Below are 15,151 nucleotides of genomic sequence, written 5' to 3' on the forward strand. Positions count from 1 at the left end.
ACAGGCGGCACTGCTTTGTTCAGTGGAGGAGAACACCAAGGAGCGGCAGACACCGTTACTAGGCCCCAACCAAAGTAGTAGGCCAACTGCAGTGTGACAATAAAAAATACTCAATGAGAGCCTGAAGGTTGAAGCTCAGCTTTTTCAGTGGAGGACAACACCAGTGTTGTGAATTTGCTTTTTGGCTCCCTCTAGTGGTTACTTGTGATTTGACTCTGGGTATGTCAGTCATCCCTTGTATGCTCACCTGGGCCGTTAGTTCAGGGGTGTTGCTATATAAGCTCCCTGGACCTTCAGTTCAATGCCTGGCAACGTTGTAATCAGAGCTAATCTGTTGTGCTCTTGTCTACTGATCCTGGTTCCTGCTAGATTAAGCTAAGTCTGCTTTCTTGCTTTTTGCTATTTGTTTTTGTTTGCATTTTTGTCCAGCTTGTACTTAATCTGTATCCTGTCCTTGCTGGAAGCTCTAGGGAGCTGGTGTTCTCCCCCCGGGCCGTTAGACGGTTCGGGGGTTCTTGAATTTCCAGCGTGGATGTTTGATAGGGTTTTTGTTGACCATATAAGTTATCTTACTACATTCTACTATTAGTAAGCGGGCCTCTCTTTGCTAAACCTAGTTCATTTCTATGTTTGTCATTTCCTCTTACCTCACCGTTATTATTTGTGGGGGGCTTGTATCCTACTTTTGGGGTCCTTTCTCTGGAGGCAAGAGAGGTCTTTGTTTTCCTCTTCTAGGGGTAGTTAGTTCTCCGGCTGGCGCGAGACATCTAGCGACCAACGTAGGCATGTTCCCCGGCTACTTCTAGTGTTGGCGTTAGGAGTAGATATATGGTCAACCCAGTTACCACTGCCCTATGAGCTGGATTTTTGTACTTCGCAGACTTACCTATTTCTCTGAGACCCTCGCCATTGGGGTCATAACAGTTTGCCAGGCCAGTATTAAATGTTATATGCATTGCAGAAGCGGGATTATAGGAAAGAAAATTCTGAGGTTTTTTTTTCTCTCTCTCATTTTTTTTTTTCTTTTCCCCTTTATCTCTGAGTGGCTCAAGCTTGCTGCAGACATGAATGTCCAGACCTTGATTACAAGTGTGGACCAGCTTGCTGCTCGTGTGCAGGGCATTCAAGATTATGTTACCAGAAATCCTATGTTAGAACCTAAGATACCTATTCCTGAATTGTTTTTCGGAGACCGATTTAAGTTTAGAAATTTCAGGAATAATTGTAAATTATTTTTGTCCCTGAGACCCTGTTCATCTGGAGACTCCGCTCAGCAAGTGAAAATTGTTATTTCTTTTTTACGGGGCGACCCTCAGGATTGGGCCTTCTCGCTGGCGCCAGGAGATCCGGCATTGGCGGATATTGATGCGTTTTTTCTGGCGCTCGGTTTACTTTATGAGGAACCCAATCTTGAGATTCAGGCAGAAAAAGCCTTGCTGGCTATGTCTCAGGGCTAGGACGAGGCTGAAGTGTATTGCCAAAAATTTCGGAAATGGTCCGTGCTGACTCAGTGGAACGAGTGTGCATTGGCCGCAAATTTTAGAAATGGCCTTTCTGAAGCCATTAAGAATGTGATGGTGGGTTTCCCTATTCCCACAGGTCTAAATGATTCCATGGCCCTGGCTATTCAAATTGACCGGCGGTTGCGGGAGCGCAAAACCGCAAATTCCCTTATGGTGTTGTCTGAACAGGCACCTGATTTAAGGCAATGTGATAGAAAAACCGCAAATTCACCTATGGTGCTGTCTGAACAAACACCTGATTTAATGCAATGTGATAGAATCCTGACTAGAAATGAGCGGAAAATTCATAGACGCCAGAATGGCTTGTGTTACTACTGTGGTGATTCTACACATGTTATCTCAGCATGCTCTAAACGTCTAACTAAGGTTGTTAGTCCTGTCACCATTGGTAATTTGCAACCTAAATTTATTCTATCTGTAACTTTGATTTGTTCACTGTCATCTTATCCTGCCATGGCGTTTGTAGATTCAGGTGCTGCCCTGAGTCTTATGGATCTGTCATTTGCCAAGCGCTGTGGTTTTGTTCTTGAGCCATTAGAAAATCCTATCCCTCTTAGGGGTATTGATGCTACGCCGTTGGCAGAAAATAAACCGCAGTTTTGGACACAGGTTACCATGTGTATGACTCCTGAACATCGGGAGGTTATACGTTTTCTTGTTTTGCATAAAATGCATGATTTGGTTGTTTTGGGGTTGCCATGGTTGCAGACCCATAATCCAGTCTTGGATTGGAAGGCCATGTCAGTGTCAAGTTGGGGATGCCGTGGAAATCATGGGGATTCCCTGCCCGTGTCTATTGCTTCTTCTACGCCTTCGGAAGTTCCGGAGTATTTGTCTGATTATCAGGATGTTTTCAGCGAGTCCAGGTCCAGTGCACTGCCTCCTCATAGGGAGTGTGACTGCGCAATAGAGTTGATTCCAGGCAGTAAGTTTCCTAAGGGAAGATTATTTAACCTGTCGGTACCTGAACATACCGCTATGCGTTCATATATTAGAGAGTCTCTGGAGAAGGGGCATATCCGTCCTTCTTCTTCCCCTCTTGGTGCGGGATTCTTTTTTGTGGCCAAAAAGGACGGATCTTTGAGGCCTTGTATTGACTATCGGCTCTTAAATAAGATCACTGTCAAATTTCAGTATCCTTTGCCGCTGTTGTCAGACTTGTTTGCCCGGATTAAAGGTGCCAAGTGGTTCACCAAGATAGATCTTCGTGGTGCGTACAACCTTGTGCGCATTAAGCAGGGAGATGAATGGAAAACCGCATTCAATACGCCCGAAGGTCATTTTGAGTACTTGGTGATGCCTTTTGGGCTCTCTAATGCGCCTTCAGTTTTTCAGTCCTTTATGCATGACATTTTCCGGAAGTATCTGGATAAATTTTTGATCGTTTATCTGGACGATATTCTGGTTTTTTCTGATGATTGGGACTCGCATGTAGAACAGGTCAGGATGGTTTTCAAGATTTTGCGTGAAAATTCTTTGTTTGTTAAAGGCTCAAAGTGTCTCTTTGGTGTACAGAAGGTTCCCTTTTTAGGGTTCATTTTTTCCCCTTCTGCTGTGGAGATGGACCCAGTCAAGGTCCGAGCTATTCATGATTGGACTCAGCCCTCGTCAGTTAAGAGTCTTCAGAAGTTCTTGGGTTTTGCTAACTTTTACCGTCGTTTTATCGCTAATTTTTCTAGCGTTGTTAAACCTTTGACGGATATGACCAAGAAAGGCCCTGATGTAGCTAACTGGGCTCCTGCTGCCGTGGAGGCTTTCCAGGAGTTGAAACGCCGGTTTACTTCGGCGCCTGTTTTGTGCCAGCCTGATGTCTCACTGCCCTTTCAGGTTGAGGTGGATGCTTCGGAGATTGGGGCAGGGGCCGTTTTGTCTCAGAGAGGTCCTGGTTGCTCTACTATGAGACCTTGTGCCTTTTTCTCTAGGAAGTTTTCGCCTGCAGAGCGAAATTATGATGTGGGCAATCGGGAGTTGTTGGCCATGAAGTGGGCATTTGAGGAGTGGCGTCATTGGCTTGAGGGTGCTAAGCATCGTGTGGTGGTTTTGACTGATCACAAAAATCTGATGTATCTCGAGTCTGCTAAACGCCTGAATCCTAGACAGGCCCGCTGGTCATTGTTTTTCTCCCGTTTTGACTTTGTGGTCTCGTATTTACCAGGTTCGAAGAATGTGAAGGCCGATGCTCTGTCTAGGAGCTTTGTGCCTGATGCTCCTGGAGTCGCTGAACCTGTGGGTATTCTTAAGGAAGGAGTTATCTTGTCAGCTATTTCTCCGGATCAGCGACGTGTGTTGCAGAGATTTCAGGCTGGTAGGCCTGACTCTTGTCCACCTGACAGATTGTTTGTACCTGCTAGGTGGACCAGTAGAGTCATTTCCGAGGTTCATTCCTCGGTGTTGGCAGGGCACCCGGGAATTTTTGGCACCAGGGATCTGGTGGCCAGGTCCTTTTGGTGGCCGTCCTTGTCAAGGGATGTGCGGTCTTTTGTGCAGTCCTGTGGGACTTGTGCTCGAGCTAAGCCTTGCTGTTCTCGTGCCAGCGGGTTGCTCTTGCCCTTGCCTGTCCCGAAGAGACCTTGGACACACATCTCTATGGATTTCATTTCTGATCTTCCGGTGTCTCGGGGCATGTCTGTCATCTGGGTGATATGTGATCGTTTCTCCAAGATGGTCCATTTGGTTCCTTTGCCTAAGCTGCCTTCCTCTTCCGATCTGGTTCCTGTGTTCTTCCAGAACCTGGTCCGTTTACACGGCATTCCTGAGAATATTGTGTCGGACAGAGGATCCCAGTTTGTTTCTAGGTTCTGGCGATCCTTTTGTGGTAGGATGGGCATTGATTTGTCGTTTTCGTCCGCTTTTCATCCACAGACTAATGGACAAACGGAGCGAACTAATCAGACTCTGGAGGCTTATTTGAGGTGTTTTGTCTCTTCTGATCAGGATGATTGGGTATCCTTCTTGCCGTTGGCTGAATTTGCCCTTAATAATCGGGCTAGTTCCGCCACCTTGGTTTCGCCATTTTTCTGCAACTCTGGTTTCCATCCTCGTTTTTCCTCGGGACATGTGGAGCCTTCTGACTGTCCTGGGGTGGATTCTGTGGTAGATAGGTTGCAGCAGATCTGGAATCATGTGGTGGACAACTTGAAGTTGTCACAGGAGAAGGCTCAGCGTTTTGCCAACCGCCGCCGCGGTGTAGGTCCCCGACTTCGTGTTGGGGATTTGGTATGGCTGTCTTCTCGATTTGTTCCTATGAAGGTCTCCTCTCCCAAATTTAAGCCTCGCTTCATTGGTCCGTACAAGATATTGGAAATCCTTAATCCTGTGTCCTTTCGCCTGGATCTTCCGGTGTCGTTCGCCATTCACAACGTATTTCATAGGTCCTTGTTGCGGCGGTACGTTGTGCCTGTGGTTCCTTCTGCTGAGCCTCCTGCTCCGGTGTTGGTTGAGGGCGAGTTGGAGTACGTGGTGGAGAAGATCTTAGATTCTCGTCTCTCCAGGCGGAGGCTTCAGTACCTGGTCAAGTGGAAGGGCTAAGGTCAGGAGGATAATTCCTGGGTGGTCGCCTCTGATGTGCATGCGGCCGATTTAGTTCGGGCCTTTCACGCCGCTCATCCTGATCGCCCTGGTGGTCTTGGTGAGGGTTCGGTGACCCCTCACTAAGGGGGGGGGTACTGTTGTGAATTTGCTTTTTGGCTCCCTCTAGTGGTTACTTGTGATTTGACTCTGGGTATGTCAGTCATCCCTTGTATGCTCACCTGGGCCGTTAGTTCAGGGGTGTTGCTATATAAGCTCCCTGGACCTTCAGTTCAATGCCTGGCAACGTTGTAATCAGAGCTAATCTGTTGTGCTCTTGTCTACTGATCCTGGTTCCTGCTAGATTAAGCTAAGTCTGCTTTCTTGCTTTTTGCTATTTGTTTTTGTTTGCATTTTTGTCCAGCTTGTACTTAATCTGTATCCTGTCCTTGCTGGAAGCTCTAGGGAGCTGGTGTTCTCCCCCCGGGCCGTTAGACGGTTCGGGGGTTCTTGAATTTCCAGCGTGGATGTTTGATAGGGTTTTTGTTGACCATATAAGTTATCTTACTACATTCTGCTATTAGTAAGCGGGCCTCTCTTTGCTAAACCTAGTTCATTTCTATGTTTGTCATTTCCTCTTACCTCACCGTTATTATTTGTGGGGGGCTTGTATCCTACTTTTGGGGTCCTTTCTCTGGAGGCAAGAGAGGTCTTTGTTTTCCTCTTCTAGGGGTAGTTAGTTCTCCGGCTGGCGCGAGACATCTAGCGACCAACGTAGGCATGTTCCCCGGCTACTTCTAGTGTTGGCGTTAGGAGTAGATATATGGTCAACCCAGTTACCACTGCCCTATGAGCTGGATTTTTGTACTTCGCAGACTTACCTATTTCTCTGAGACCCTCGCCATTGGGGTCATAACACACCAGGGAGCGGCAGACACCGTTACTAGGCCCCAAACAAAGTAGTAGGCCAACTGCAGTGTGACATTAAAAAATACTCAATGAGAGCCTGAAGGTTGAAGATCAGCTTTTTCAGTGGAGGACAACACCAGGGAGCGGCAGACACCGTTACTAGGCCACAACCAAAGTAGTAGGCCAACTGCAGTGTGACATTAAAAAATACTCAATGAGAGCCTGAAGGTTGAAGCTCAGCTTTTTCAGTGGAGGACAACACCAGGGAGTGGCAGACACCATTACTAGGCCCCAAACAAAGTAGTGGGCCAACTGCAGTGTGACATTAAAAAATACTCAATGAGAGCCTGAAGGTTGAAGATCAGCTTTTTCAGTGGAGGACAACACCAGGGAGCGGCAGACACCATTACTAGGCCCCAAACAAAGTAGTGGGCCAACTGCAGTGTGACATTAAAAAATACTCAATGAGAGCCTGAAGGTTGAAGATCAGCTTTTTCAGTGGAGGACAACACCAGGGAGCGGCAGACACCATTACTAGGCCCCAAACAAAGTAGTGGGCCAACTGCAGTGTGACATTAAAAAATACTCAATGAGAGCCTGAAGGTTGAAGCTCAGCTTTTTCAGTGGAGGACAGCGTGATTTAGGGGCGCAGACAGACAAAGGTAGTATGCGTTAACTAAAAAAGTTGGCTCTATGCAGTTTTAAATTGGTTACAGGGGTACATAGGCAGCATTGGTGTGGTCAGCGGAGGACGATTGCATAGAGGGACCGCAGACAGACTTACTAGGCCTAAAATAATAAAATAGGCTCAAGGCACTTAGAGTTATCTCGCAGGAGTACACAGGCAGCATTGGTGTGGTCAGCGGAGGACGATTGCAAGGAGGGACCGCAGACAGACTTACTAGGCCTGAAATAATAAAATAGCAGGCTCTATGCAGTTTTAAATAGGTTACATGGGTACACAGGCAGCATTGGTGTGGTCAGCGGAGGACGATTGCAAGGAGGGACCACAGACAGACTTACTAGGCCTAAAATAATAAAATAGCAGGCTCTATGCAGTTTTAAATAGGTTACATGTGTACACAGGCAGCATTGGTGTGGTCAGCAGAGGACGATTGCAAGGAGGGACCGCAGACAGACTTACTAGACCTAAAATAATAAAATAGCAGGCTCTATGCAGTTTTAAATAGGTTACATGGGTACACAGGCAGCATTGGTGTGGTCAGCGGAGGACGATTGCAAGGAGGGACCGCAGACAGACTTACTAGGCCTAAAATAATAAAATAGCAGGCTCTATGCAGTTTTAAATAGGTTACATGGGTACACAGGCAGTATTGGTGTGGTCAGCGGAGGACGATTGCAAGGAGGGACCACAGACAGACTTACTAGGCCTAAAATAATAAAATAGCAGGCTCTATGCAGTTTTAAATAGGTTACATGAGTACACAGGCAGCAATGGTGAGGTCAGCGGAGGACGATTGCAAGGAGGGACCGCAGACAGACTTACTAGGCCTAAAATAAAAAAGCAGGCTCTATGCTGTTTTAAATAGGTTACATGGGTACATGTTGTGAACTCTGTGTTCAGGCTCCCTCTTGTGGTCACTGGTGGTATGGTGTGACTTTTGCTTTGGGCTCCCCCTGGTGGCTTTGTCTGTTATCCTGCTGGTCTCTGGCTATCAGCTGGTTCGTTATCCTCTGGGAGGTTCCTATATAGCTCTGTTTTACTTCCACTTGTTGCCGGCTGTCGATGTATTCAGTGCTACTCAGATTCCTTCTGACTACCTTGCTCCCAGTCCATCCAGCTCAAGCTAAGTTTTGTTTGCTCATTTTTTATCAGCAGTGTTTTTCATGTTTTCTGTTCCAGCTTGCTAAAATGTAATTCCCTCGCTTGCTGGTTGCTCTAGTGGGCTGAGTTTCTCCCCACACACCGTTAGTTGGTGTGTGGGTTCTTGAAATCTCAGGATGGATATTTTGTGAGGGTTTTTTATTGATTGCATAGACCCCTGCTCTATTTTCTGCTTTCTAGTACTAGTGGGCCTCTTTTGCTGAATCTGATTTCATCCCTATGTATGTGCCTTCTTCTTACTTCACCGTTAATATTTGTTGGGGGCTTCTATATCTTTGGGGATTATTTCTCTGGAGGCAAGCGAGGTCTTTCTTTCTCTTTAGGGGTAGCTAGTTCCTCAGGCTGGCTCGAGACGTCTAGGAATTTTTTAGGCACGTTCACCGGCTACCTCTAGTTATTTTGGATAGGTTCAGATTTGCGATCAGTCCAGTTACCATCTCCCTAGAGCTCGTCCTTAGTTTATTCACTTGCTGGTCTATCTGTGATCCTCAGCCATTAAGGATCATAACAGTACAGCCGGCCTACAAAGTGTTATTTGCATGGCAGAAGCAGGAGAAAAGAAGCCTTGAGAATTTTTTTTTTTCTTGTTGTTGCCGTGTGTCTAGCTGCTGTGCTAGCTTCTCTCCTCCTCTTAATCTTGGTGTGGCTCTGAGTTCAGCTGCTGACATGGATGTCCAGAGCTTGGCTTCCAGTCTGGATCATCTTGCTGCTAGGGTTCAAAGTATTCAGGATTTTGTTGTTCACAGTCCTATGTCTGAGCCTATAGTACCTATTCCGGAGTTGTTTTCTGGAGATAGATCTAGGTTCCTGAATTTTAAGAACAATTGTAAGTTGTTTCTTTCTTTGAAACCTCGTTCCTCTGGTGATGCCGTTCAGCAAGTTAAGATTATCATTTCCTTTTTGCGTGGTGACCCACAAGATTGGGCCTTCGCATTGGCGCCAGGGGATCCTGCATTGCTTAGTGTAGATGCGTTTTTTCTGGCCCTTGGATTGCTCTATGAGGAACCTAATCTTTAGAACCAGGCTGAGAAAGCGTTATTGGCCCTCTCGCAGGGGCAAGATGAAGCAGAGGTGTACTGCCAGAAATTTCGGAAATGGTCGGTGCTTACTCAGTGGAATGAGTGTGCCCTGGCTGCTAATTTCAGAGAAGGTCTTTCTGAAGCCATTAAGAATGTCATGGTGGGGTTCCCTACGCCTGCAGGTCTGAATGAGTCAATGACTCTGGCCATTCAGATTGATCGGCGGTTGCGGGAGCGCAAACCTGTGCACCATCTGGTGGTGTCTTCTGAACAGACACCTGAATCTATGCAATGTGACAGAATTCTGACCAGAAGTGAACGGCAAAATTACAGACGGCAAAATGGGTTGTGCTTTTACTGTGGTGACTCAGCTCATGTTATCTCAGCATGCTCTAAGCGCAAAAAAAAAGGTTCATAAATCTGTCACCATTGGTACTTTACAGCCTAAGTTCATTTTGTCTGTTACCCTGATTTGTTCCCTGTCATCTTACCCGGTTAATGCCTTTGTAGATTCAGGTGCTGCCCTGAGTCTGATGGATTGGTCATTTGCCAGGTGCTGTGGTTTTGATTTGGAGCCTTTAAAATTCCCTATTCCACTAAGGGGAATTGACTCTACACCATTGGCTACGAATAGACCTCAGTACTGGACACAAGTGACCATGTGCATGACTCCTGTTCATCAGGAGGTGATTCGCTTTCTTGTATTGCATAATTTGCATGATGTCGTCGTGTTGGGTCTACCATGGTTGCAGACTCATAATCCAGTCCTGGATTGGAAAGCTATGTCTGTGTCAAGTTGGGGTTGTCAGGGAATTCATGGTGACGCTCCTGTGGTGTCAATTGCTTCGTCCACTCCTTCTGAAGTCCCTACGTTTTTGTCAGACTACCAGGATGTATTTGAGGAGCCCAAACTCAATTCTCTACCTCCTCATAGGGACTGTGATTGTGCTATAAATTTGATTCCTGGTAGTAAGTTTCCTAAGGGATGACTTTTCAATTTATCTGTGCCGGAGCATGCTGCCATGCGGAGTTATATAAAGGAGTCTTTGGAGAAGGGACATATTCGCCCATCCTCTTCCCCTCTTGGTGCAGGATTCTTTTTTGTGGCTAAAAAGGATGGTTCCCGGAGACCTTGTATTGATTATCGCCTTTTGAATAAAATCACGGTCAAATTTCAGTATCCTTTGCCATTGTTAACTGATTTGTTTGCTCTCATTAGGGGGTCTAGTTGGTTCACCAAGATAGATCTACGTGGTGCGTATAACCTTGTGCGTATAAAACAGGGTGATGAATGGAAAACTGCCTTTAATACGCCTGAAGGCCATTTTGAGTACCTGGTGATGCCTTTTGGACTTTCTAATGCTCCTTCAGTCTTTCAGTCCTTTATGCACGATATCTTCCATGAATATCTGGATAAGTTTATGATTGTGTATCTGGATGATATTCTGTTTTTTTCGGATGATTGGGAGTCTCATGTTAAGCAGGTCAGGATGGTCTTTCAGGTCCTGCGTGACAATGCTTTATTTGTGAAGGGCTCAAAATGTCTTTTTGGAGTTCAGAAGGTCTCTTTTTTGGGTTTCATTTTTTCTCCTTCTACTATTGAGATGGACCCAGTCAAGGTTCAGGCTATTCATGACTGGACGCAGCCTACATCTGTTAAGAGTCTTCAGAAGTTCTTGGGTTTTGCTAATTTTTACCGTCGCTTCATAGCTAATTTTTCTGGTGTTGTTAAGCCTTTGACGGATTTGACCAAGAAAGGTTCTGATGTGACTAATTGGTCCTCTGCGGCTGTGGAGGCCTTTCGGGAGCTGAAGCGCTGGTTTTCTTCGGCTCTGGTCTTATGTCAGCCAGATGTCTCACTTCCCTTCCAGGTGGAGGTTGATGCTTCCGAGATTGGAGCGGGGGCTGTTTTGTCGCAGAGAAGCTCCGATGACTCTGTGATGAAGCCATGTGCTTTCTTTTCAAGAAAGTTTTCGCCTGCCGAGCGGAATTATGATGTCGGTAATCGGGAGTTGTTGGCTATGAAGTGGGCATTTGAGGAGTGGCGACATTGGCTCGAGGGAGGTAAGCATCGTGTGGTGGTCTTGACTGATCACAAGAAATTGATTTACCTCGAGTCGGCCAAGCGGCTGAATCCCAGACAGGCTCATTGGTCATTGTTTTTCTCTCGTTTTGATTTCGTGGTTTCGTACCTGCCTGGTTCGAAAAATGTGAAGGCTGATGCTCTTTCTAGGAGTTTTGTGCCTGACTCTCCTGGAGATTCAGAGCCAGCTGGTATCCTTAGAGAAGGGGTGATTTTGTCTGCCATCTCCCCAGATTTGTGACGTGTGCTGCAAGAGTTTCAGTCGGATAGACCTGATCGCTGTCCACCGGAGAGACTGTTTGTCCCGGATAGATGGACCAACAGAGTCATCTCCGAGGTTCATTCTTCGGTGTTGGCGGGCCATCCTGGAATATTTGGTACCAGAGACTTGGTGGCCAGGTCTTTTTGGTGGCCTTCCTTGTCGCGGGATGTGCGTTCCTTTGTGCAGTCTTGTGGAATTTGTGCTCGGGCTAAGCCTTGCTGTTCTCGAGCCAGTGGTTTGCTGTTACCTTTGCCTGTCCCGAAGAGGCCTTGGACGCACATTTCCATGGATTTTATTTCTGATCTCCCTGTCTCTCAGAGAATGTCTGTCATCTGGGTGGTGTGTGATCGTTTTTCTAAGATGGTCCATTTGGTGCCCTTGCCTAAGTTGCCTTCCTCCTCCGAGTTGGTTCCACTGTTTTTTCAAAATGTGGTTCGTTTGCACGGGATTCCTGAGAACATTGTTTCTGACAGAGGATCCCAGTTTGTGTCTAGATTTTGGCGGACCTTTTGTGCTAAATTGGGCATTGATTTGTCTTTTTCGTCGGCCTTCCATCCTCAGACGAATGGCCAAACCGAGCGAACTAATCAGACCTTGGAGACTTATTTAAGATGTTTTGTTTCTGCTGATCAGGAGTCAGGACGACTGGGTTACTTTTTTGCCGTTGGCCGAGTTTGCCCTAAATAATCGGGCTAGTTCTGCTACTTTGGTTTCTCCTTTTTTTTGTAATTCGGGGTTTCATCCCCGTTTTTCCTCGGGTCAGGTGGAGCCTTCTGACTGTCCTGGAGTGGATGTTGTGGTTGATAGGTTGTATCAGATTTGGAATCATGTGGTGGACAATTTGAAGCAGTCTCAAGAGAAGGCTCAGCTCTTTGCCAAACGCCGTCGCTGTGTGGGTCCCCGACTTCGCGTTGGGGACTTGGTGTGGTTGTCTTCTCGCTTCGTTCCTATGAAGGTCTCCTCTCCTAAGTTCAAGCCTCGGTTTATCGGTCCTTATAAGATTCTGGAAGTCCTTGGCCCTGTGTCATTTCGTCTGGACCTCCCAGCATCATTTGCTATTCATAATGTGTTCCATCGCTCGTTGTTGCGGAGGTATGTGGTGCCTGTGGTTCCTCCGGTTGAGCCTCCTGCCCCGGTGCTGGTTGAGGGAGAATTGGAATATGTGGTGGAGAAGATCTTGGATTCTCGTATTTCTAGATGGAGGCTCCAGTATTTGGTTAAATGGAAGGGCTATGGTCAGGAGGATAATTCTTGGGTTGTCGCCTCTGATGTTCATGCGGCCGATTTGGTTCGTGCCTTCCATGTGGCTCATCCTGATCGCCCTGGTGGTTTTCATGAGGGTTCGGTGACCCCTCCTCAAGGGGGGGTACTGTTGTGAACTCTGTGTTCAGGCTCCCTCTTGTGGTCACTGGTGGTATTGTGTGACTTTTGCTTTGGGCTCCCCCTGGTGGCTTTGTCTGTTATCCTGCTGGTCTCTGGCTATCAGCTGGTTCGTTATCCTCTGGGAGGTTCCCATATAGCTCTGTTTTACTTCCACTTGTTGCCGGCTGTCGATGTATTCAGTGCTACTCAGATTCCTTCTGACTACCTTGCTCCCAGTTCATCCAGCTCAAGCTAAGTTTTGTTTGCTCATTTTTTATCAGCAGTGTTTTTCATGTTTTCTCTTCCAGCTTGCTAAAATGTAATTCCCTCGCTTGCTGGTTGCTCTAGTGGGCTGAGTTTCTCCCCACACACCGTTAGTTGGTGTGTGTGTGGGTTCTTGAAATCTCAGGATGGATATTTTGTGAGGGTTTTTTATTGATCGCATAGACCCCTGCTCTATTTTCTGCTTTCTAGTACTAGTGGGCCTCTTTTGCTGAATCTGATTTCATCCCTATGTATGTGCCTTCTTCTTACTTCACCGTTAATATTTGTTGGGGGCTTCTATATCTTTGGGGATTATTTCTCTGGAGGCAAGCGAGGTCTTTCTTTCTCTTTAGGGGTAGCTAGTTCCTCAGGCTGGCTCGAGACGTCTAGGAATTTTTTAGGCACGTTCACCGGCTACCTCTAGTTGTTTTGGATAGGTTCAGATTTGCGATCAGTCCAGTTACCATCTCCCTAGAGCTCGTCCTTAGTTTATTCACTTGCTGGTCTATGTGGGATCCTCAGCCATTAAGGATCATAACAGGTACACAGGCAGCATTGGTGTGGTCAGCGGAGGACGATTCCAAGGAGGGACCGCAGACAGACTTACTAGGCCTAAAATAATAAAATAGCAGGCTCTATGCAGTTTTAAATAGGTTACATGTGTACACAGGCAGCATTGGTGAGGTCAGCGGAGGACGATTGCAAGGAGGGACCGCAGACAGACTTACTAGGCCTAAAATAATAAAATAGGCTCAAGGCACTTAGAGTTATCTCGCAGGGGTACACAGGCAGCATTGGTGTGGTCAGCGGAGGACGATTGCAAGGAGGGACCGCAGACAGACTTACTAGGCCTAAAATAATAAAATAGCAGGCTCTATGCAGTTTTAAATAGGTTACATGAGTACACAGGCAGCAATGGTGAGGTCAGCGGAGGACGATTGCAAGGAGGGACCGCAGACAGACTTACTAGGCCTAAAATAATAAAATAGCAGGCTCTATGCAGTTTTAAATAGGTTACATGTGTACACAGGCAGCATTGGTGAGGTCAGCGGAGGACGATTGCAAGGAGGGACCGCAGACAGACTTACTAGGCCTAAAATAATAAAATAGCAGGCTCTATGCAGTTTTAAATAGGTTACATGAGAACACAGGCAGCATTGGTGTGGTCAGCGGAGGACAATTGCAAGGAGGGACCGCAGACAGACTTACTAGGCCTAAAATAATAAAATAGCAGGCTCTATGCAGTTTTAAATAGGTTACATGGGTACACAGGCAGCATTGGTATGGTCGGCGGAGGACGATTGCAAGGAGGGACCGCAGACAGACTTACTAGGCCTAAAATAATAAAATAGCAGGCTCTATGCAGTTTTAAATAGGTTACATGAGTACACAGGCAGCATTGGTGAGGTCAGCGGAGGACGATTGCAAGGAGGGACCACAGACAGACTTACTAGGCCTAAAATAAAAAAGCAGGCTCTATGCAGTTTTAAATAGGTTACATGGGTACACAGGCAGCATTGGTGTGGTCAGCGGAGGACGATTGCAAGGAGGGACCGCAGACAGACTTACTAGGCCTAAAATAATAAAATAGCAGGCTCTATGCAGTTTTAAATAGGTTACATATGTACACAGGCAGCATTGGTGAGGTCAGCGGAGGACGATTGCAAGGAGGGACCGCAGACAGACTTACTAGGCCTAAAATAATAAAATAGCAGGCTCTATGCAGTTTTAAATAGGTTACATGAGAACACAGGCAGCATTGGTGTGGTCAGCGGAGGACAATTGCAAGGAGGGACCGCAGACAGACTTACTAGGTCTAAAATAATAAAATAGCAGGCTCTATGCAGTTTTAAATAGGTTACATGGGTACACAGGCAGCATTGGTATGGTCAGCGGAGGACGATTGCAAGGAGGGACCGCAGACAGACTTACTAGGCCTAAAATAATAAAATAGCAGGCTCTATGCAGTTTTAAATAGGTTACATGAGTACACAGGCAGCATTGGTGAGGTCAGCGGAGGACGATTGCAAGGAGGGACCGCAGACAGACTTACTAGGCCTAAAATAAAAAAGCAGGCTCTATGCTGTTTTAAATAGGTTACATGGGTACACAGGCAGCATTGGTGTGGTCAGCGGAGGACGATTGCAAGGAGGGACCGCAGACAGACTTACTAGGCCTAAAATAATAAAATAGCAGGCTCTATGCAGTTTTAAATAGGTTACATGGGTACACAGGCAGCATTGGTGTGGTCAGCAGAGGATGATTGCAAGGAGGGACCGCAGACAGACTTACTAGGCCTAAAATAATAAAATAGCAGGCTCTATGCAGTTTTAAATAGGTTACATGTGTACACAGGCAGCATTGGTGAGGTCAGCG

The sequence above is a fragment of the Ranitomeya variabilis genome, chromosome 5, assembly GCF_051348905.1.
Source record: "Ranitomeya variabilis isolate aRanVar5 chromosome 5, aRanVar5.hap1, whole genome shotgun sequence".
Lineage (NCBI taxonomy): Eukaryota > Metazoa > Chordata > Amphibia > Anura > Dendrobatidae > Ranitomeya > Ranitomeya variabilis.